Source organism: Castor canadensis, chromosome 13, assembly GCF_047511655.1.
Source record: "Castor canadensis chromosome 13, mCasCan1.hap1v2, whole genome shotgun sequence".
Lineage (NCBI taxonomy): Eukaryota > Metazoa > Chordata > Mammalia > Rodentia > Castoridae > Castor > Castor canadensis.
In genome coordinates this window covers 34,821,962-34,845,817 of record NC_133398.1, presented here as the reverse complement: position 1 = coordinate 34,845,817, position 23,856 = coordinate 34,821,962, and the positions used below count along the sequence as shown (strand labels likewise).

The following is a 23,856-nucleotide window of genomic DNA, read 5'->3' as shown; positions in this document are numbered from 1 at the left end:
CTGAGAAATTCTACCTTCCTTGAAACTTGCTCTGCTTTTGGTTTCTATGAAGATGTGCTCTTCACCTCTCTCCTTCTTCCTCCTCCTTCTCCCTCACAGGCTTCTCTTTCACTCCCCTAAATGTGGAAGGTATTTCCTAAGGATGAGTCCCTTATCGTCTTGACTTCCTACTCCCCTTCTTAGACAACTGATCCAACTATATACTTTTAGCCATTACATCTATTCAGGAATCTTCTAAATAAATGCTGGCTAAGTGCTACCACCACATTTTCAAGTGTCTCCTGGTTGTCATTCTTAACCTGGAGGTCTCACGACATCTCACACTTATCACAGCTAAGGCACATTTATCTTCTCCCTGAGACTCAGTTCCCCTATGCTTTATTCTGTTGGAATAGTAGCACCATGTGCATCTTCAGGATTGTCCTTGACCCTGGCTTCTTACAGTTTCTCATACAACTGTCAGCTCAGTCTTCCCGATGTCCCATGTGTCCATTATCTCTTTTTTCCCAACTCCACCACAGAGGGGGACCTCACTCTCTTATTGGAAGTACTGGGGAAACTTCATAAGTGGTTTTATCCACTTGCATCTCCACTCACTTTCCCCAGTCCATCCAGCACAAATAGCTAGAATGTCCCTCTATAGCTGGCTCTGAACTGGTCACTGGCCTATTTAGACTCCTATAATTCTCAGTTTTGCCTACAGAATACAGGCTAACCTTCTCATCCTGGCATTTAAGGTCAGCTTCCCAAAGTTCTCCCCCATTACCTTCCCCAAACCACCAGTGTTCCACTTAAATAGCAACACTTACCCTCTGCTTTGCCTTGACTCTTTCAAGCATGTGCAGTAACTGTACTCACAGCTGGTTGTTCAGTGCTCTTCCCTGTGTCTGGACCTCCAAGCAGTGAGTGCCTCCATCACAAAGCCCTTGATGCTGCTGCTGAGATGATTCTAGCCACTCTACAAACTCACCATGGACACCTGACACTTTACCTGCATTGTGTCACTTGGTGCTTTTAACTAACAGAATCCTCATTTCACTGATCAGAATCTACAGTTTAGAGAGGTTAGGTTATAGTCCTAAGGTTATATCCTTAGGTCACATAAACACCCTTAGAGCCCAAAACCAAGGCTGGCTAATTCAAGAACTTACAGATTTAACCATTATCTCTCACTGCCTTTTCCTTCCTAGAAGGAATTTCTCTTGAGTTATCCTTTATGGTAGATATTACATGGTTTTTATTTTATTGTTCATGTACATACATAAATATATATATCTTTTGTACTTTATTCATTCAGCGAACATTTGTTGTTTTTTTGTTTTGTTTTTTGAAACGAGGTCTTGCCATGTAACCCAACCTGGCCTGGAACCCAAGCTGGCCTCAAACTAGTGATCCTCCTGTCTTGGCCTCCCAAATACTGGAATTATAGGGGTGTGCCATCATGCCTGGCTATTGAGCACTTATTTCTAGCCAACCTCTTTACTAAGAATTGGAGATAGAAATCAAATGAGAGTCTTTTGGGCCAGGAATCTCACACTCTAACAGAAAGTAATGTTACATCCTGTGATGATAATTCTCTTTATTCAAACAATGACCCTGGCATTGGTTGTCAACTCAAGTTGGGAAGATGAAGACGCTCTATATGTATATAATAGTGCCTTTAGTTTTTTACTTTATAATAGGAATAGGTTTTTCACTTTTATTTATTTCACAGAAATAATAATAATTGCCAGTATTTATTAGGTACTTGCTTACCATATCCTAGATACTATCCTAAGCACTTTTCATGTAATAATTCATCTAGTTTTTTACAACATCCTTTACAGTAGAAACTATTGAGATCCCTATTTTATAAAGAAAGCCCAGGAGTTAAACCTGTGCCCTAAGTTACACCCTTCATTAGTGGCAAAGCTAATCTTGATCTAAACTACTAGTAGTTTAGATCAAAAAGTCACATGCTTTACCACCTGCTCTCAATTCTACTCTTAACTATTCAATACAAAAGGCAGCAACATGTTTTTTTTTTTTTCCTAAACCCCTCTCTCTCCTTTCTCCCTTTCCTTTACACTCTTCCTCTTTCTACAGTCATTTGTGGACTACCTACTCTGTGCCCATACCTATGCTGGGTGCTGGGGAATACAAAGGAAGATCATTTTTTTTAAAAACCCCATACATAGAAAATTAAGAGAACACAGAGGAGAGGTGTCTAAACAGAGTGAAGGAGCCAAAAGAAAAGACTTCTTGGAAGAGATGATCTTGATTTTAATTTTGAAGGGTGAATAGGAAGTATGAGGACACAGCTAGGCCCAGCAGAATAAACAGGCTCTGGAGTCAGATCTTAGTTCGTCCTGATCAGATTGTGTGTGGCCTCGGGCAAGTTTATTAAAATCTTCCAGCCTTGGCTCCCTCATGTGTAGAATGGGCATTATAACATCTACCTACCTTTGAAGGAAGGCTTTTATGAGAATTAAGAACAGTGACTTAGGGAAGCTTCCAGCACAGTTCCTGGCACAGAGCAGCCCTTCAGAGTGCAACTGCTCTGACTGTTGATACTCTTAGCAGCAACAAGTGACATAGAACCCCAGGTTGTGAAGCTAAGTAGGGTTGCAGCTATGTCATAGTTAGGGAAATGGAGATCCAGAGAGGCCAATGTCACATAGGCTTCATGGCAGGTATGACTGGAACCTGGATCCTCTGGCAGTTCTACTGTTCTTGCTTCACCTGTCTGGCATTCTGAATACATTTGTCTGTAAGTCAATCCACCTCATCCCCTGGCTTAGTGTTGTGGGCCTGTGTAGAGGGTTCTTGCCTTCACAGGGCAAAGAATTGGCTTGTGAGGCAGCTGATTGACTTGTGGGACTACAAGGTCAGCACACAAAGTAGGATTTATTAGAGAGGGAAAAGGCTACAGCTAGAGCAGTGCAGCAGAGCCCGGAAACCAGTGACTCCCTGCTCAGGTAAAAACTGGGGCTTCTTATGGACACTTTAACTCTGGGTTAGGGTAAGGGTTAGGTAGGTTTTTCCCACTGGCCATGGATTCTCACACACAGGCTCTCTTCGATGAGCTGGTCTGTTTGCCCCTATGGGAGTAAACAACCTTGAGAACATTCTGTTTACCAGCCCTGTGGCAGATTTATGAGGCCATGTAACTCCTTCTCAGGGTGCAGGGCTCATAGTGCTCTCCATGAGGGATGGGATACTCACTCATGTGTCCTTTAGGTCTCCAGACCCACTGTTAGGGAAGCAGTTCTCAAACTTCCTGATTGTTAACACTCCATCTTCCTGGATTTTATCTCACTCTTGTAATAACATCTCCTGTGTTGTTAATTACTTAATAATTTTCCTTAAATAAACTCATTGTTAAAATATAAGTATTTTTAAATGAAAATTTTATGTCACCATTGTAAATAGAAAATCAGCAACATTACCTGTGAAATCACGGATTTGTGGTATAACAAAGTGTATTTCTTCAAAGACACATAAAGATAAATATTGAACTATTCAACTAAAAGATATTTCACCTAAAATTATCTGTAGTGCCCCAAGTGGTATGCATCTCACGTCTTGGGAAACACTGCTCTATGTAATTACTCAATGAAATTATTTTATTTATTTGTTTTTGGGTTTTGAGACAGGGTCTTGCTACATACCCCAGGTTGTCCTGGAACTCATGATCCTTCTTTCTCAGTTTCCCAAGTGCTGGAATTAAAGGCATGCCACTACCATACCTAGATACTGAATTCTTTTATTTTCACAGTACTTCTAGATCGTGTCCAAATGTATCCTAACACCAAACTATCCTTTGCAGGGGCTGGTTTATATTCAGAAGGGCCAGGGCAAAGGGCCCAACTCAATCCTTGGCCTGCCACCAACCCGCTGTTACTCCTATCAGCTAGTCATCATGAGGTCTCTAGTTAAATCCTTGCCTCTCCTGTTTCAGCTGACTTCTTCATCCATTAAAGTTTTAGCTTCCCTGTGTAAAATGTGTGCTTGAACCTAACATGATGTATAGCCCTGTTTGTTTGGAAACTTCAGCATACTGCTTCCAGCAGATTCTGTCCCTAGAGTTGGAGTTTAGAGTTGGAATAACCTAGATCAGACCCTGCACAAAAGGGAACCTTCCAAGTGTTCAGTTCTTGGTAACTGCCAGAGGCTCTGGTACATGTCCTACACTCCATATAGAGCTCTTTCCTGAACCTACTGAGGCCCAGGTGCCCCTGGCTAGAACTGCTGCCACCAGGTGGGTGTGAATGGCAATTGCATCATTCTACCTGTCAACTGGATCATGAGCTCTGGCCCTAACACTTTTCTTTGGAGGTAGCCTGCCTTGTTCCCTAATTCTCTGACACTCTTTGTTCCCCCTCCCTCCAGGTCCTTCTCTGGGTGAGTTAAGCACTGAGAGTCATTGCATACCAAATACTAAACTAATTGATATTCTATCACAATCTGCTCAACAAATGTTATACTTTTTGTATTTTGTTATTATTTAGTGACACTTAGGTTGTATTTTTAGCCAGCTTGGGGAGGGAAGAGAAGTGACTGTAGCAGGTAGGAAATGCATTGCCAGGTCTTTCTCATCTAGTATGCTCTACGCATCTGTGAGTACCTGTAACAGACAGTGTTTGGGATCTGATCTCGTCTGGTTTTATCAGTGTATGTCCTAGGAACATTCAGCATGAGCATGGAGAGCTCCTTCATGATTCTTAGGTTCTGTATTATCACCTTTTATTGTTAGCACCCTCATCTCATTCTAAAGAGTCTGGCCTTGCTTAGCCACACCTGTGTGGGAGTCACATAGCAAAGTCTCATGCTCACTGGAAGTGAAGTAGGTGGCAGACCTGCCCCGACTTTGTAACACAGGTCCCACATCAGCGAGAAGCACATCTTATTCCTATGTTTAAATGTCAGAATGTTCCTGATAATCAGGAAAGGAATTAAAACAAACCAAGAAAGAATAGCCATCCTCAAAGATTGCTGGAACACCCAGAATTACTCATACCTCTTCTAGCTGAAGGGCCTTGGACTTTTGATGAAACAAAAATAGCTGTCACACATTGTAATTGATAGAACTTTCATCATTAAAACTGGAGCCTGCCTTTCACTTCTCAGGGAACACTACTAGTAGCAATGATCACCCAAAGAGTGTGTTGTGCAGTGACTAGATCCAAGACTCTTTCTTTTCTTTTTTTTTTCTCCTCCTCCTTCTTGTTTCTTTCTTTTTTTTTTTTTTTTTTTTTGGGTCAGGATCTTGCTGTGCAACCCAGGCTAGCTTAGAACTCATTGTCTCCCTGCCTCAGCCTCCTGAGTGCTAGGATTCAAAGCATGTACCACCACACCTGGCTAGAGTTTGGACTCTTGAATCAGAAAATGGATGAGGTATCTATTTCCACTGCGCTACCCAGTTTAGATAGATGTATGATATTTTGTTCTCAGGTAGGGATACTGGGGAGAATCCTGTCAGACAGATCTTAAATAACTTGGTCCATCTAGCCAAAGCAACTGCCCTTCCAGAAAAGTGTGTACCTACACTGACCTATCAAAGCTCCCTTTTCAAGTCCATTATCCAATATGACCCCCTAATGAATTCAGTCATCTTTTGGGGAAGGAATGAACAGAGGGAACCCTTACTAACCAGTCAATTTAATTCCCCTCTAATGGGAATTAAATTAAGATCTCGTTAATCCATGATGGCAGTTCTGCTCTCCAGTCTAATGTAGAAACTACTCCTCTGGCTGTAAATGCAGGTTATAGTTTATAAAGGAAGTAAAGAATTAATATTTAATAGAGTAATATGTAATAGAATTGTCATGGTACGATGAAGAATAGATGGGTTATAGAATAAGTAAAGAATAGTCTTAAGATTCTTTGATAAACCAGACAGATACAGGGTTGAGCAGGAGAGCTAGTTGTTCTGGAAATTACTTGCAAGCTGATCACTTCTGAATTTTCATGCACTTGAGTCACAGTAAATATTAAATTTCATAGATTTCAAGAAATCTTTAAGCCAATTGCCATGGCAATACCTATAATCCCAGTCACTTGGGAGGCCAAGGTGATAAGATCACAAGTTCAAGACCAGCCTGGGCAACATACTGGAACCCCCATCAAAAATAAACAGGACTGGAGGTTTGGCTCAAGTGGTAGAGTACCTGCTTTGAAGCACAAACCCCTGAGTTCAAACCATGGGCCCACTAAAAAAATTATCAAAAATAAACATCAACAACAAAAAACAAAAGAAATATTTACTACCACCTTACCAAATTTTCCAGGAGATGACTGGACTCCCTTTATGAACTCGGTCCACTAGAAAATGGTTTTAAGCATTTTATTAGCAAGAAAACTCAGCAAAGATTTTTAAAATAACTTGTACTCATTATAGTTCTTATTATTACTTCATGATCCTGGGAAAGTGACTCGACTTTATTTTCATGGGCCTTTGCTTAAAGTGTGTGTAGCTGTTGGGTTAGTCACTTCCCTCTCTGAATACTAGTGTCTTTTTTTTTTAGGTTCTGAGGATTGAATCCAGGGCCTCATGCTTGCTAGCTAGTGCTCTATCACTTGAACCATGCCACCAGCCCTCTAAGTTTTAGTGCCTTTATCTATAAATAATAACCCCAGCCCTGCCTTGCCTAACTCTCAGGGGCAGATAATTTGCTAAAGGAGATGATGTTAGTTGAAGTGTCTTGCTAATCATTAAAATATGAGGTGAATTTAGTTAGGTGTTGGTGGCTCTTGCCTGTAATCATAGCTACTTGGAAGCCTGAGATCTGGAGGATTTCAGTTTGAGGCCAGCATTGGCAAAAAGTTCACAAGACCCTATCTCAACCAATAACTGGGAGTGGTGGCATGCACGTGTCATCCCAAGGTACATGGGAGATTGAGATCAAAAGGATTGCAGTTCCAGGACAGCCTAGGAAAAAAAGTTTGCAAGACCTCATCTCAAAGGAAAAAAGCTGGGTGTGGTAGACATGGCTGTCATCCCAGCTAAGATGAGAAGCATAAAATAGGAGAATCATGGTCTAGGCCAGCCTGGGCAAAAAGCTAGACTCTATCTCCAAAATAACCAGCACAAAATGGGCTCAAGTGACAATCACAAGGCCCTGAGTTCAAACCCCAGTATCACCAAAAGAAAATGGGGTACATTTAAAAGAGAAAGTATTAGGTAGGCATGGTGGTACATGCCTATAACCCAGCAATCAGGATACAGAGCAGGAAATCTCAAGCTCAAGGCCAAGGCCAGCCTGGGCTATATACCAAGACCCTGTCTCAAAAAAAAAAAAAAAAGTTGCTATTAGCTCCCACTCTCCCTAGCCAAGATACCTCTTACTATGTAAGAGGAGCAGTGTTTCATGCCTCCCCATTCTGCTAAGAGGTTTCTTTCTCTTGCCCATAATTCTCCCCCACTGAGTTAGCCACAGATGGGTCCCTATGAGAGCATAGGGAACACAGACAGCAGACAGAGAGCCTTCAGCAGGAGCAGCTGCAGGCCTTTTCCTTTTGCCCACATCCTCAAACTGCCAGAGCCATGGATCCATCCATGGCATGGATTATCAGTGTGGGTGAGTCCCAAGGAACATGGAGACAGCAAGCCACAAAGAGGATCCTCATAGTCTTCCAGGCCAGCCACTGCAGAAACTCAGAATGGTGTGGATTGTTGTTTAGTCTGCTGGGCATGTAGTAAGTGTTGGGTATGAGTAAGGCCTGGTGCTCGCCACTGGGGAAGAGAGATGAGTCAGATGTGCTGCTGGCCCTTGACACCTCACAGTTTACTGGGAGAAACAGACCCATTTGTATCATACACAGGAAGTGTGATGACCAACGCCTGCAGTCTCTGAGCACAGCTGACAGATCACTGAACTATGTCTGAGGACTCAGAGATGAGATTTAAACTGGACCTTAACTGAAATGTAGAAATTCACTGGGACTAAAAGGGAAGAAGGGTCATTTCAGGTGGAGGGAGCTTCAGGAACAAAGGCACAGAGGTGTGGTAGGGAATCTTGGTTCCGGGCATGAGACCAGTGAGGCTGGAGTGTCTACTATACATTAGGGAGTGGAAAGACCTAGAACAGGAGAGAAATTGGGGACCCAAGAAGGCAAGGCCTTTATGATGGGATGGGGAGTCACTGAGGGGTTTAGGGAAGATGAGAATATGATGGACAGGTAAGGCTCTTAGAGCTTTGAGGTGGCAGTATGGGCCTGGGTGAGAAAGGAATGATAAGAAATGAACTAAAGGACTGGTAGAGTGGCTCAAGTGGTAGAGCACCTGCCTAGCAAGTGTGAGGCCCTGAGTTCAAACTCCAATAAGACAAAAAAGAAAAAAAGAACTGAACAAGGATATTGAAGGAAGGGACAGATTCTAGAGAGATTTAGAAGGTAGAACTGACAGATCCTATTAGAAATTCTAAGGACTTCTTAAACAGGAAATTAAAAGAAAGTTAGGCTGAAATTTTAGTGAGTGCATACAGGTAAGATAACGTATCTTGCATCAGACAAATCAGACCTCAATTTCAATGTCTTGACTGCCTGGCCAGGGTGGCCTGTATATATAATGGTTGTGCACAGTAGGTCAAAAGCTTTTATTCTGAACTCTTTTTTTACATCTATAGAAGGGCAGTAGATTCAGCACACCTGGTTGCCTGGGCCAGCGTTGCCTTCCTTCCCACTCCTGCCTCACATGTCATAGCCCCAAAACTAGTTGCTTTGCCAAAAGGATGGCTTCCCCAGGTAAGGGAAGATTAAGGATTGAGAAAGAGCTGTGCTAGGATCATCACCTTAGGTCCTATCTAGAGCCAAGTAATGTCACTGGAACCACATAGCTTAGAATGCTCTGCCTATATAGCGTGCAATTACACACCAAGAATTCCCTGAAGAATTGATACTTGAGTTGGGTCTTGAAGGAAAGCAAAGGAAAAATAAATACACTGAAATGATATCCTGTCTGGTTTGGTCTTTTTAAAGAGTGCTCTAGAACATTCTTCTGTACTATCCAATATGATGGACACTAGTCACACATAGCTATTAAGCGCTTGAGTTGAAAGGGGTTAATGTGACTGAGGAACTTCATATTTTATTTTACTTTATTAGTTATTTTTCAGTGTTCAGGATTAAATGCAGGGCCTTGCACATGCTAGGCAAGTGTTCTATCACTGAGCCATACCCTGTGTTAATAAGCTTTCTGCCACTGTGACAAAAGGGGGAATGATTTATTTTGGTTCCTGGTTTCAACTCATGGTCTCTTAGCCCTATGGCTTCAGGCCTGTAGTGAGACAGAACATCATGGTGGGAAGGGCATGGCACAGACAAGTGGCTCACCTCATGGTAGCCAGGAAGCAAAAAGAAAGATTAGAGGAAGGAGCCACAGACAAGATACACCCTTCCAAGGCACACCTACAGTGACCCATGTCCTTCAACTAGGCCTCACCTCCTAATGTCTTCATCACTTCCCAATAATGTCTTCAGCAGTAACCCAGCCTTTAGTTTTGGGGAACATTTCAGGTCCAAACAATAATACAACCCTAACCCCAATTTAAGTTTAAATAGCTGCTGTAACCAGTGGCTACCATATTAGAGCTCTCAGCTCTGAAGTCAACTTCTCATTCCCAAATTCTTTCTCGCATGTTCTTTCCTGGCTTCATTCTTCTGGTGACCCTTGCTTGTCTTCCTCAGCCTCTTCCCTCCAGTTTGATGCATCAATTGGCTACCTCCCAGCTTCCAACATTGGCTCTGCTTCCTGTTTATTGATTTCCTTTCTGAAATCATAGCAGAACTCTGGACTGTCTTCCATTTGACTCAGCCTTGTTACCTCCCAAGCTGGGCAGGTGTGTGTGGGCCTCCATAAAGTACCTTTCCAGTCTCTTTTCCTGTCATGCTTTGCCCTTCTAGAGACCCCTATTTACTGCCTCTGCTCTTTCCTGGCTGCTTTGGCCAGCCATTTAGAAACCGAGCAATTAGAATGGAGGTGTGTTTGTATTGCAGTGTGTGTGTGTGTGTGTGTGTGTGTGTGTGTGTGTGTGTGTGTGTAGCTAGCTGCTTGAATACTTTGATTCAAAGTCTCTGGTAGTAGGTGAAGCCTTTTCTGTCAGGGGTTTTGAACTTTGATTTATATAAAAATATCAGTATTGATGAATGGATTACCTTGTAGATGGAAAAGATGGATTCAGGATAGAAAAACTTCTTGACAGGCCAAGGCACTGAGTCAGATTTAAAAGGATGATATGTAATGATGAAAAATGTCTGATCCTGTTTTTGGGTAGAAATGGCCAATTGCCTAAGTGGCAATATATGATTTAGAGCATTTGATGGTGGTTGTAGCTGGTCATGAACAAGAAAGAGTTAATATACTCTTGAAAAGTTGCAGTAGAATCCAACTGGGACGTGTTTGGCCTATTCATTTCCACACTGAATAAACCACCCCTACCAGCGTGTAAGGTTCTGAGCACTCCTCTTTTAAAAAAGAGAGAGCATTAACAAACTGAGGGAAGTGGCCCATGTGGTGAAGGAACTGATAAGCTGCCATACAAGGAATTGAGACAAGTGAGCAGATCACAGGGCAGAATCACGTCCTCAGTCTCTGCAGGGCAGTCACCGGGCTCCAGAGGAAGAGCAAAAGCTAACAAGTGAAAACTTCACATTTCAGCTGTGTTCCAGGAAAATGTATCCAGTGGTCAGAACTATGATTTCTGGTGGCCTAACTGTAGAAGTAGAATTTATTAGAAACCCTGGGACAGGGACAATATCAAACCCACCCCCAAACCAACCAATTCAAATGTAGATTGTCTCCACAATGATTATTCAAAGTGTGGAAGGCCCTACACTATTGACCCCATTTAGTTTGCAGGTTTTATATTAAGTGTCAGATTCTTCTCATTCTAGCTCAGCACTCTAATTTAATAACCTTGGCTCCTTGCATGTAGAAAACAGGTTTCAAGCACAGACCCCTAGCACCAAGCAAAATGGCAACATAATTTTAGCTCCTGAGCAAAATGAGCTTCACAACAGCATCAGTACAGTGCTCACATTAACATCTGAATATGCTGTATAATAAGTGTGCTAATTATAGAAGAGAACACTTGAAGAGTAACAGAAGCTGTGATCATTAAGGAGAAAGGGGTTAGCAATTCATGGCATGGGCTGGTGTTTGGTAATATTCAAAAGTACAGGATGGCTCTCATCCCAGGGAAAAGGGAATTGTTGTGATTATGGAAATATAATGATGGCAGCAGATAGTGATCAGAATTTTTATTGGAGAGCTGGAGGCATGGGTCAAGTGGTAGAGTGTTTACCTACCAAGCATGAGGCCCTCAGTTCAAGCCCCAGTACTGCCAAAAAAACCCAAACAACAGCAACAGCAACAACAGAATTTTTATTGGAAAGAGTTGGTGGTACAGTTTAAAAAAAATATTGAGATTTACTACTAATGAGAATGTGTCACCATTTAGTTGTTTGGTTCCTCTGAGCAATTTAAAATACACACTGTTTTTGTATGACTAATCTCCACTTTGCAGAAATAGCTGACAGATTCTTCACCAGGGATGAGAGGCTGAGATACCAAGACCTCAGGCTAGACATGGGAACATGAGAATCGAGAAAAGTGTCATAGGGAGTACAGCCACATGCCTTGGGTGTCCTAGACCAGCAGTTCTCAAAGTATGTCTGCACACCTCTTGAGGGTACTGATATTCTTCCAGCAATCAATAATAATATTAAAGGAGTTAGGAGTACAGGTCAGTGGTAAGGTGCTTCCCTGGCATGTGTTAGGCCCCAAGTTCCATCTTCAGCTCCCCGCCTCAAAAAAAATTAGCCAGGCATGGTGGTATATCTCTATAATCCTAGCACTTGAGAGACTGAGACAAGGATAACAGTGTGGGACCAATCTGGGCTACATAGCAAGTTCCAGGCCAGCCTGGGTGACTTAGTAAGAGCCTATCTCAAAAAAAAAAAAAAAAGTCATTATTACTTCACATTTTAGTCTGAATGACTCCAACAGTTGTACTTCCATCTATATGAAACATCCAGAATAGGCAAGTCTATAGAGACAGAAGTAAGTCAGTGGTTGCCAGCAGCTGGAGGAGGGCAGAATGGAGGGTGACTGCTCTGCTTGATAGGTACAGAACTGTTGTGATGAAAATGATGTGGAACTAGGTACCAGTGGCCTTTACACATATTATGATGGTACTTAATGCCACTGAACTGTACACTTGAAAACAGCCATGTGGATTTTACCACACACAAAACATAAAGGGTACACATTGTGTCTTGTGGAAGATTCTCCCATCTACAATAGAAAGAATAGAATTTTCTCAAGGATTCTCTGATCCTGGAAGCCCTTTTTTGTGTGTCTTCCCATAGTTAACATTTCTGAAAGTGATGAACACATCCTGTGGCCCCAACATGCCAGGTCCTCTAAAACCACTTATTTGAGCTGGGTGTGGGGGTACACACCTGTAATTCTAACACTCAAGAGGCTGACCAGGAGGATTGAGAATTTGAGGCCAGCCTGAGCTACATACTAAGACCAAAAAAGAGCACATATATTATTGTCAATGTGTCTGTCTCCTCCATGGGTGACTCTTTTGCTTGTTTGTTTGTTGAGACAGTCTCACTATTGACCTTAAACTTGAGATCCTCCTGTCTCCACCTCCTGAATGTTGTAATTGTATGAATGCACTGCCATGCCTAGCCCAAAAGTAACTCTTAAGAGCAGGGGTGGGGTTTTTTTTATTATTTCTAAAATCCAACACACACATATACACCCCCAATGTTGTGTTAATTAATTACTATATGATAGATGTTTGTAGAGGCTTTCCAAACATTGATGTATTTAGTCCTTATAACCTTATATATGTGTTACAGATAATTTGGCTGAAGAAATAAAAATTTGTAGGGCACAAAGAGATGTTAAAACAGCAAAACTAGCTGGGCACTGGTGGCTCACACCTGTAATCCTAGCTACTCAGGAGGCTGAGATCAGGAGGATTGAGGTTCGAAGTCAATCCCCAGCAAATAGTTAAAGAGACCCTATCTCGAGAAAACCCATCACATAAAAGGGTTGATAGAGTGACTCAAGGTGTAGGCCCTGAGTTCATACCCCAGTACTACAAAACAACAACAAAACCAGCAAAACTAAGGCTGGAGATACAGCTCAGTGGCAGAGTGCATGCTTAGCATTGGCAAGACCAGTACCAAATACACCCAAACCTATCCAAACCATGTGATAGCATCCCGTAACAAACTTGGCACAGAGTTGGTGCCCAACACATGTCTGTTCCTTCTGACAGAAGAACACAGGGCTCCAAATACTAAGTACATAAAAGAGCCACTCTTCTTGTAGGTGATATTTAGGAAGCTGTTTCCATGCATTTTTCAGACTTCATGGAATGTCGGAGTTGGGAAGGACCCTGGCCATCTTCTGGTACAAGTTAGAGATGACAGAGAAGTTTCCAGGAAATCTTGTAGAAGAGCAATCTGGAGCCTAAAGGGAGCAGATTGCTCCTTTTAGGAACAGGAGGAGGAAAAGAAGTCTCCCAATGGCTGAGTGAGTGAAAGAGTTTGTCAGAAGAGAAAGGGTGTGTTAGTCAGAATTCTCACCTGTGTGACAAAATTCCTGACAAAATCAACTTGAAAAGATTCATTTTGGCTCAGTTCCAGAGACTTCAGTCCACGGTCACTTGGCTCCATGTCTCTTAGCCAGTGATGAAACAGAGCATCATGGTAGAAGGGCATGGCAAAGGAAAGCTTCTCACCTCGTGGCAGCCATGAAGCAGAGAGAGCCAGGAATCTGGGACAGACTCCTTCCATCTTATATCCTTCCAGCGGGCACACCCCCATTGACCTACTTCTTCCAACTAGGGTCCATCTTCCAATAATACAACCCATCAATGGAATAACCCATTGATGAGGACAGAGCCCTCCTGACAAAATCACTCCCAAAAGCCCATCAGCTGGCAACCAAGCCCTTAACAATGAGCCTTTGGGAAACATTTCAGGTTCAAACTGTAACAGGTAACTTAAGAAGACCATTCAGCTAACACTTTAGAAAAACCTGAAAAAGGTAGGAGATGGGGAGTCACAGAGCTGTGCCAAATGCCCAGAGCATGTGTTCTCAACAGTTTCCAAGTCACAGAGCACTTCAAGGCTTAAGAAAAGACATCTCAATACTCAGGAGACTGAGGCAGGAAGATTGTGAGTTTGAGGCCAGCCTGGGCTACAGAGCAGGACCCTGTCTGCTAAAAAAAGAAAGAAGAAATAGTTGCAGTGCCCTGTCCCACCCAACTTGATAGAGCTAACCAGAGGCAATACTAAACCTTTTTAGCTGTTATTTCTTTTTTTATAAGTAATTTCATTTCTGTGATCTATTTACACTGTACAACCCTGATGAAAAACACTCACAGGTTCACAGTACATTACAACATATTTACTTTAAAAATACATTCCTCTATAAAAGGTTCAGAGAACATTTGCCTGTAACGTGACAACACTCAAAGCATGTTACCAATTCTGTGATAGCAAGAATGCTTTTAAGTACTGTCAATTTCAGGTCATCATGTGAGTTTTAAATACATAAAAAGTTTTAAATAAAAAGAAAATTCTATAGTGGATAGTTCTTGAGGCAATACTTCGCGAATATGTATACTTTCACTGGGTGCCTGTGACTCATGCCTATAATCCTAGTTATTTGGGAGGCTGAGATTAGGATTGTGGTTCGAGGTCAGCCCAGGCAAATAGTTTCTGAGTCCCCATCCCCAAAATGATTAGAGCAAGATGGACTGGAGGTGTAGCTCAAGTAGTAAAGCACCTGGTTTGCAAGTGCAAAGCCCTGAGTTCAAACCTCAGTCCCACCTCCCCTCCAAAAAATATGTCTACTTTCATGGAGACATTTTGTCATAATAATCCACAATATCAAATTAATCTGCCCAAGGATACATTTCAACAATTATAGCAGTCTAGAAATGCTTGTCATTTGTTGTTTTCTACTTTTTCTTCTTTGCTGATTTTCTTGGTTCTACTTTGTACTTTGTAGAAATGTGTTTAATCATTTTCATCATACTGTACTAGTAACTATGACACAACATACAGAAAACCAGGACTGTTGCTCAATGAACTCACTTTCACAAAGGGGAGAGACTGATTGCAATGTTACCTCGCCTGGGTTTCTTAGCATTCTGTAGACATCATCACCATGGTCCTTGGATATGTTTGGCCACTGTATTGCCTTATTCAACCGTGGAGGATTCTTCTCAGAAGTGCAGGTCTCTGGAGGTGGTGTAGAGTTTGACTCCCATATTTTGAATTCCTTCAGCGACTCCTCAGGCGCCTTGCCAACATGCCTCTCCCAGTCTGTCAACTTGTTGAGTAGATTGTAGGAAAAGGCTGCACAAGTCACGCTCAGGAACAGTTCATGGGGTCCCTGCCACTGCTTCTCTGCCTTGTTCCTGTAGCCACCTGCTGACTTCTCAGGCCTGGGGCCATGACTGTCTCCTGCAGCTTGCTTGTTATCCTCCTCACCTGAGGAGTCTTGAGCTGTAAAACAGCTCAGAAACTGTTACCTCTGATGTTTGTCTCCGAATTTATAAACACTGCTTCAGATGCTATTTCTTGGGTTTTCCAGTTAAAATATTATCTATTGACTTTCTACCATTAGAAGATTCACATTTCGCTTTCTGCTTCTGCCCCTAGAAACCAGGTGGGTACTAAGGACCTGAAAAGGGAGGCAGTAAAAATATGCTCACAAAACACATCCAAAAGATTGACCTATCAAACCCTCCTCCCTCTGAAAGTCCAGGGTAACTGAGGGTTCAGGCTTGGCTGGACTTAGATCACTGACATTGTCAAAGGTAACTGATGTGAGGTGACCGTTAATAATTCTCAGAGCCACATAGTCCTTCTTCAAAATCAGAAATCAACAGCCACTTCTGGAAGTCTCTTTCTCAGAAGCCCCTAGCAAAACTCTGTTAATCTAAACTAGGTCTCTAATGGATACTGTGATCCCTGCCCAGATTCCTTCTTCACGTTCAAAGGTGTATGTCCTGGGAACACTCCTCAATAAACCTGAATGCAACTCTCCATCTTCACTCTTGTTTCCAGGAAACTTAACCCAAGAAAGTGCTCAGTAGTAGGGTGCATGCCCAGCATGAGTCAGCTCCATCCCCAACACTGCAGTATGCTAACACAGGGCTCACAAATGTGACAAGGTCTGGGGATGGAGCGCAGTACAGTGCTTGCCTAGCATGCGCAAGACCCTGTGTTCCATCCCCAACACACTTCCCCACAAAACACACACACACACACACACACACACACAAGTCAAATATAATAGAAGCAAGACTATGTAGGTGAATTAGGATTAATTTGCATGGCCTATCCTAGAACCAAGGGTGAACTCAGCCTCTCGCAAAGCACAGGCTGAGCTAGGGAAGAAGGCAGCCAGAACAAAACAACCATTAATAAAAAAGGGAGGAGCCATTATTGGGGATGCAACTACAGTATCTTTAGGTCTTTCAAGACCAGTGACTCACACCTATAATCCTAGCTACTCAGGAGGCAGAGATCAAGAGGATTGAGGCTGGAAGCCAGCCTGGGCAAATAGTTCATGAGACCCTAGCTTGAAAAACTCCATCACAAAAAAGAGCTGGTGGAGTGAGTGGCTCAAGGTGTAGGCTCTAAATTGAAGCCCCAGTACTGCAAAAAAGGGAAAAAAAAAGCCAGAAAGTTAGCTTATGGGAAAAAAAAAAAAAGAACAAACTCATGATGTTTTAACATTGGGAACTAAATTAAGATATTTTTAAACACTGTGAGGATAAAATAAGACATGGTCCAAAATTGTCCTGAAGATCAGTAATTTGCAACCTTAGCCTCAGAGAATATAGATGTGGTTTGAGTCCAGAGAGCAAAGCTAGCCATGTGGCTGGGGTGCAGCTCAGTGATAAAGTGTGAATGTTAAGCATGCAAGAAGACTTGGGTTCAATCCCCAGCACTCCTCCCCCAAAAATCAGCTCAAATAAAGGATTTGAGTGTTGTAAAAATGAAATGAGGGCCAGGCACAGTGGCTTACTTCTGTAATCACAGCTACTTGAGAGGCAGAAATCAAGAAGATCAAGTTCTGACATCAACACAGGCAAAACAGTTAGCAAGACCCTCATCTCGAACAATAAAAAGCGGGGCATAGTCACATGTGCCTGTCATCCCATCTGAGAGGATTGTGGTTCAGGTCTGCCCCATCATAAAAGTGAGACCCTATTTGAAAAATAACTAGAAAAATAAAAGGCCCGGGGTCATCAAGTGGTAGAGCAAGTGCAAGGCCAAGTTCAAACCCCAGTACTTCCAAAACAAATGAAGTACCTCAAGAAGAGAATTCCTTGGCACCAGAGGTCATGTTTGAACGTGATTACAATTTGAACTTTGTGATTTTTGAGATCCTACTCACCGATATCCATATATATAAAGTCCTATATATTCATCACATATAATCAATTCACCCTTAACCTGATTATCAATAGCAAATGACACTGAGATTGCACCAATGTGCTACTGAAATCACAGCTCAGTTTCTTTGTCTTGGAACTCCCGCCCCTTCACCTAACTTACCACTTTCAGATACTTAGTTCACCACCAAAGAAAATGATGGGTGAAAACAGAGTCACATTATTCATGGCCCTATTCTTGTCTTAAATGTAAAATTGGCAAGCTCTTTACAAGTACTGTCCTATGAGATCTGCTGCTTAGGAATTAGCATTGCATTCAAGCATGTCAGAGATGGAAGATCTCGAAGGTCCAGCAGTGTTGCTCCTCAGTTATGAGAAAACACAGAGAAGGGACCCACCTAAGTTATACAGCCACACCAGAACCTAGATCACTTTACTCCAAGAGCACAGCTCTCCCCACTCTAACCCAAGCAGCACCCCCCTCCTTCACCCGTCTTTTTTCTGTACTGGCAACCGCACAAGCTAGGCAAGTACTTACCACTGAGCTACAGTTCCAGCTCCCCCCCATTTTTTTTTGCAGTACGAGGGCTTGAACTCAGGGCCTATACCTTGAGCCACTTCACTAGTCCTTTTGGTGCTGGGTATTTTAAGATCGGGTCTCACGAACTATTTGCCCAGGCTGGCTTCAAACCATGATCCTCCTGATCTCTGCCTCCTGAGTAGCTAGGATTAGACAGGCACAAGCCACCGGCACCCAGCCCTTTTTTATTTTAAGAAAGGGTCTTGCTAAGTTATCCAGGCTGGCCTCAAACTTGCAATCCTCCTGCCTGAGCCTCCTTTGGTTAGTTTGTTTTGGTGGTACTGATGTTTGAGCTCAGGGCCTTGTACCTGCTAGATAGGCACTCTACTGCTTCAATCATGCCCCCAGCTTTTTTGCTTTAGCCATTTTTTGGATAGGGTCTTGTATTTACCTGAATCGGCTTGGACCAAAATCCTCCTATTTATGCCTTCTGCATGGTGGGGATGTCAGATGTAGGCCACCATGCCCAGCTTCTTTATTGAGATGGGGTTTCACTAACTTTTAACCTGGGCTGATCTCAAACCATGATCCTCCATATCTCCGAATCACAAGTACGTGGGATCACAGGTGTGAGCCACTGTGCCTGGCCCAGTTTGATTCCTCTGAATGTGGATATCCTATTCTCTTTTTGTTGAAAAGATTCTCTCCCCTATTGAATCATCTTGGCACCGTTGTTGAAAACTGACTTAGATTTTTTTTTTTAATTCCTAGTTTTAGGCAAGAGAAAGTCTTGTACACTGCTAATGGAGTATAAAAAGTAGTATTTGACAATTTGATTATGTATACCCAAATTTGAAATGTGTATATTTTTGTTCTTCTCATTCAGAAATTGTACATCTAGGAATTATTTCAAGGAGCTAAATGTTTTTAAAAATATATGAAGAATAGTGAACTGGAAGGAGCCTAAATGTTTGTCAGAAGACGGGGTGAATAAATTATGCTTCATCCATACAATGAAAAAGGATGCCTACTTTCAAAATAATGAAAGATGACTGAACTGGAGGCGTAGCTTAGTGATACAGCACTTGCTAAGCTTGTGTGAGGGCCTTGGTTCAATCCCCAGTACTGCAAAATATATATTTATATATATTTTATTTATTTATTTATTTTTATTTTAATTAAGCAATCTCCACAACCTGTTGCTGAGTAAAAAATAAAGGTATACTATAAACCACCACCTACTGTAGGATCCAATTTACATGACATTATTTATTTTACATACACCTCTGCAGTCACAGAGAGATAGCTTAGAAAACATTGACAAAAATGTTCACAGTGGCCGACTATAGATACTGAGATTTTGGCTGACTTTGATTTTATTCTTTATACTTTTTTGCATTGCATGAATTTGCTTTGATATTTATACTCAGAAAAATAAAATTTAATTTTGTAAATGAATATATATTAAAGGAGACTCTCTGATACCCTAGACGTATGTTCAAATGATAGTTAACTGAAAATAGCAGATTATCACCCCACCTTAAGAAAGTGTTTAAAATATAATATATAGAACTTCCTGGGCCCTACGATACTTTCTTTTCACTTCTTACTGTTTCTAAAATAAGGGTGACTCTCATTATTGATATGAATATTTAATGTAGTGGTTCCCGCTCTCTGCCTCCTGAAAAGCTGTTACTAGTGGGATGGTGCTCCTCACGATCTGAGACTTGAGACAGTGCCATATGTGTGTAGAGAAATGACAGCATTAAATTCCCACCATTGAGATGGAATCACTATTATGATATATGCCCTTGCAGCTTTTCCTCCCTGTACTATACATACCTGAAAAAATGTTGGGGGGCAGAGGTGTGACTCAAGTGAGGTGTGAGGCCCTGAGCTCAAACCCCAGTACAGGTTAAAAAAAAAAAAAAAAGTTGGGAATTTAGAGTGAAAAAGCATGACTAGTGCTTAGTCCAGGACAGAGATTTTTTACTTTCTTCTTTTTCAGTATACTGTCCAAGTTTGCTGCAGTATTTGCACAGAAAGCATAAAGCAAAACCAGGAGCCTGGCTACCTTGATTTCAAGGAAGAATTAGAGTGTGGCAGTATCTGAGAATTTGACCTTTATCAAATATAAACCAATGTATTAAGGGCCAGGTTCCAGGGTCCAGAGTGAGGGAGGACTAACCCACTTCCCAGAGAGGGGCTCCTGGCTGAGCAGAGCAGGTAAGGCAAGCTGGGGAACAGATGGTAGAGTTCATCAGCAGGTGCTGGACTCAGATTGGTCTTAGTTCCGAGTGGACAAGGAAATCCTGTATGCATGCTAAGAGAGGCTCCAGATGGTGGGGATGCTGGCTAGTTATGGAGGAGGGGCACTGAGTTGTTTTCCAGTGTAGCTCAGGGGCATGTTCCAACTTCCTCAAGAGAGACCAAAAACTGTAAAACAGAAAATCAGTTTAACCCTTCGGGGGTCCAAAAAACTTACACTGATATGGGGTGAACCCTTCTCCCCTCAGCCACAGGGTAATGGAGCTGAGGTGAAGGGCTCATTGCCACACAAGAATGTTCCTAGCCTTGAGGAAGCCGGCAAGCTCTGGGACTCTGTGTAGAGTCATGGAGGACCTTTGGCTTGCAGACTCTGGCTGGGGCTCAGAGAGTGACAGGCACTGGGCCAGCAGGGAGCTTTGCCTACATGATCACATCTAAGATGAGAAAGAGGTGCCTGAGGCCCAGAGAGGGTTTGTCCAAAAGCACACAGGATCCATGGGAGTCCTCTAAAAAGAGAAAAACGCTGAGAAAAGTTATATTGATCCAGCTTTAGCATAACGGCAGGTGGAAAAAGCAAGTTTCTAAAAAAACTTCAATCTATCTAATCCTCAACTTTTTGTTTTCTGGTTTAGATCCTTTAGTTTTTATTTTTTGCTATAAATGAGTTATATTAGCATAAACTACTTGTACAAAGGGGGGTTTCATTGTGAAATTTCCACACATACATATAATGTACTTTGCTCAAACTCACTCCCTATATTATTTTCTTTCTTACCCTTCCCCCTTTTCCCCTTTTTTCATTTTTAAAAAAATTATGCATGGTATGGGGGGATGCTGCAAGGATGTATATCTTAATGGTAGTTATATCTCAATGGTGAGAATTTTTATATTTTATTTTGTTCTTACCAAACAATGCACATGCAAAAAAAAATTTTTTTGTTCAGTGCTAGGGATTGAACCCAAGGCCTTGAACATTCTAGGTAAGCACTCTATTACTGAGCTACCTCCCCAGCGCATAAATATTCTTAAAGGAGGAGAAAAGGTCCTGTCTTTTCAGTAGCAGTTGTGAGAACTAGTGGTTCAAAGAGATGAAAATGAATTACAGTGAGCTCTTAATGACAGAGAAACTGAGTTTCTCACTAGCTCTGTGAGTTGCAGCAAACCCACTTGGCTTCACTGTGCCTGTTTCTTAAACACTAGAAAGGGTGGGTTATTCTTCTGTCCCAAGGAGCTGTTGCCAGGATTAACTGAGAAGCAATGTGCACAAACATCCCAATAAACAGTACTTGCCACAGGGACAGCGCTTAATAACGATTAGACCTGACTCTTGGTAGCCAGCTCTGCCTTGCAGAAGGCCTGGCACCTACAGCTGGTTTGAGAGCAGAAAGGAATCTGGTTCCCTTGACAGAGACCTTCAGTGGACCTGGAGCTGCCTGCACACCCTACACCCGCCCTCTTCTGTTTTGACCCTGTGGGGACTAATAGGGTCTCATTCCTTAGCACATTTTCACCTAACCACTTGCCTCTCTCTCTCCCTTGTATCAACAACCTAAGGTCAAGATGGCAGTTTTTAGTATATTTGGCATTATTGTCAACATAACACACATTTGCAGAGTATCTACTGTGTTCTAAAGATGACCCCAAACTCCTCCACTCTATTCTTATCCAGAAATAAGTGAAGGTAACCAAGAAGTTAGATCTTTCGGTGACTACCATTTGTTGTCTAACTTCTTTTTTTTTAATTTTTATTGTTTTATTATTCATATGTGCATACAATGCTTGGGTCATTTCTCCCCCCCCACCCCCTCCCTTAACACCCATTCTGCCCCCTCCCTCTCCCCTCACCTGTTGTCTAACTCTTAACAGAGGGGCCCACACTATGTTGTAGAGACAAGGAGACTTGTTCTTATCAGCATGTGCACACGCATATGGGAGAGAAGAGGAAGAGTGGAAGTTTTTAGCATTTAAAGAGGAATGATTTCCTTACCCTTTATTCTGCACCAACTTCATATACTGTCTTTATTAAAGATAGAATGTGTCCATTCTATTAAACCAGTTTCAAAGCCAGTTAAACCAATGCCTGTGTGGAGCGGTTTCCTCCCACCTTCAGGCTTCAGTCTGTTCACAACCACATTGGTGGGAGGTTCGGGTCCTAAGAAGATTTGGGGTGAGAAGCAGCTCCAAGGAGTTACTAACCAGCTCAGAGAGTCCTTACACATTTTAGAGCATACTGGAATACACACACAGCCCGATAAATATGCAGTTTTAAGATTCAAAGGGGTGCTATGGCCTGGCATTACTTGCAGTTTTTATTACTTAACATCAATGGAAGTAAAAAGAAATCCACCCATAGTTTAAATCCCCCTAACAAACTAAGCTGTTCACTTTTCTTATTCCCTTCCAGCCTTTGCTCAAATCCATAAGTCCATGGACAAGGTAATAAGTTCAGATTAGACACGATGGTATATTATACATCTTCCTTACACCCAGAATGCAGTTAAGCACAGTAATACCCAAAACCAAGGCCCTGTGACAACAGCCCCTTCAGGCCTGTGGACTGACAGTCTGAGGATGTTGGCAGGGCAGTGAGACACACCCTGTTCTGCTTGTGTTATTTATGCCTCTGGCAGTGAAGCCCCTGACAAAGAAGCATGTCACTGGGACACATGCTCTTTGTTCACAGAGGGGCATGGCAGCACCGGCTGTGTAGGAAGGCACAGAGCAGGGTCTGTAGTCTCTTCTCCTTTGGCTCTTTTGCTTTCTTTTTATTTGCTGCACGTCGTGGCTATGTTTATTAATTACTTTGTAGCTTAATCTCATAAAACACACATTTATCTTAAGAACTGTGCATGGGGAAAGAGTCCTTCCTACCTAGAGTTGTTCGTGTAAGGAGGTCCTAATCTTAATACCACCTCGTTACCACCCTCTCTAGCACAGACCTGGGACCACATTTGTGGCTCCTGCCACATCTCCTCTTCGCCTGCCTGCTGTCTGGTATTAAACACCCTCTACAGTTCTTCCCAACCTAGTGTACCAATGCAGTACGCCCTGCCACGACTCCAATCCAGACTGACTGTTGAGGGAGCAGAAAGATGGCAGCCTTTGGCACCAGACCCATGTGAGTCTCACCCGAGCTCCAACTCTTGTTGGCCCAGCTGCTTAAGGTGCCTGAAGTGCTCACCTGTACCATGATTAAAATATCACCTACTTCACAGTTGTCTGGGGATTAAATAAGAAACAATACACCAAACCCCTAAGGCCTGTTAGCTCATGGACCTGGTTGTGTGGTTTTTTCTAGAAGCTTCACTGCATGGCTGTGTCCCCTGTAACCTTAATAGTTACAGGCCTCTTGGAACTACTCTCCTGAAGGAGCATACTCTTCTTGTGCCCTCCCAGTCTGCCCCCGAGGACTATGACAGGACCCACCGAGCTACACAATGGGAAGATTTTTGCCTTTATCCATAAACCATCTAATTTTTTTTCTTTTGAAATGTTTTCATTATCTTAAAAACTGATTATTGATTTAAAATTAAATTTCAACTGTTTGGTTGCTACCGAAATAGGAAAAGGGGGACTTCTTAACCTCCATAAAACCTTAGGTTAAGGCACAGGATTTAAAGGTTTTTTTCTCTGAAGAATTGTTCCTAC

At 42.3% G+C, this 23,856-nt stretch overlaps 1 protein-coding gene across 1 annotated transcript in view; it reads left to right on the top strand.

Moving 5' to 3' along the window:
- The window catches only part of Anp32b (acidic nuclear phosphoprotein 32 family member B), a 65,488-nt gene that overhangs the window by 18,856 nt on the left and 22,776 nt on the right, over nucleotides 1–23,856 (top strand). The window lies entirely within an intron of this gene.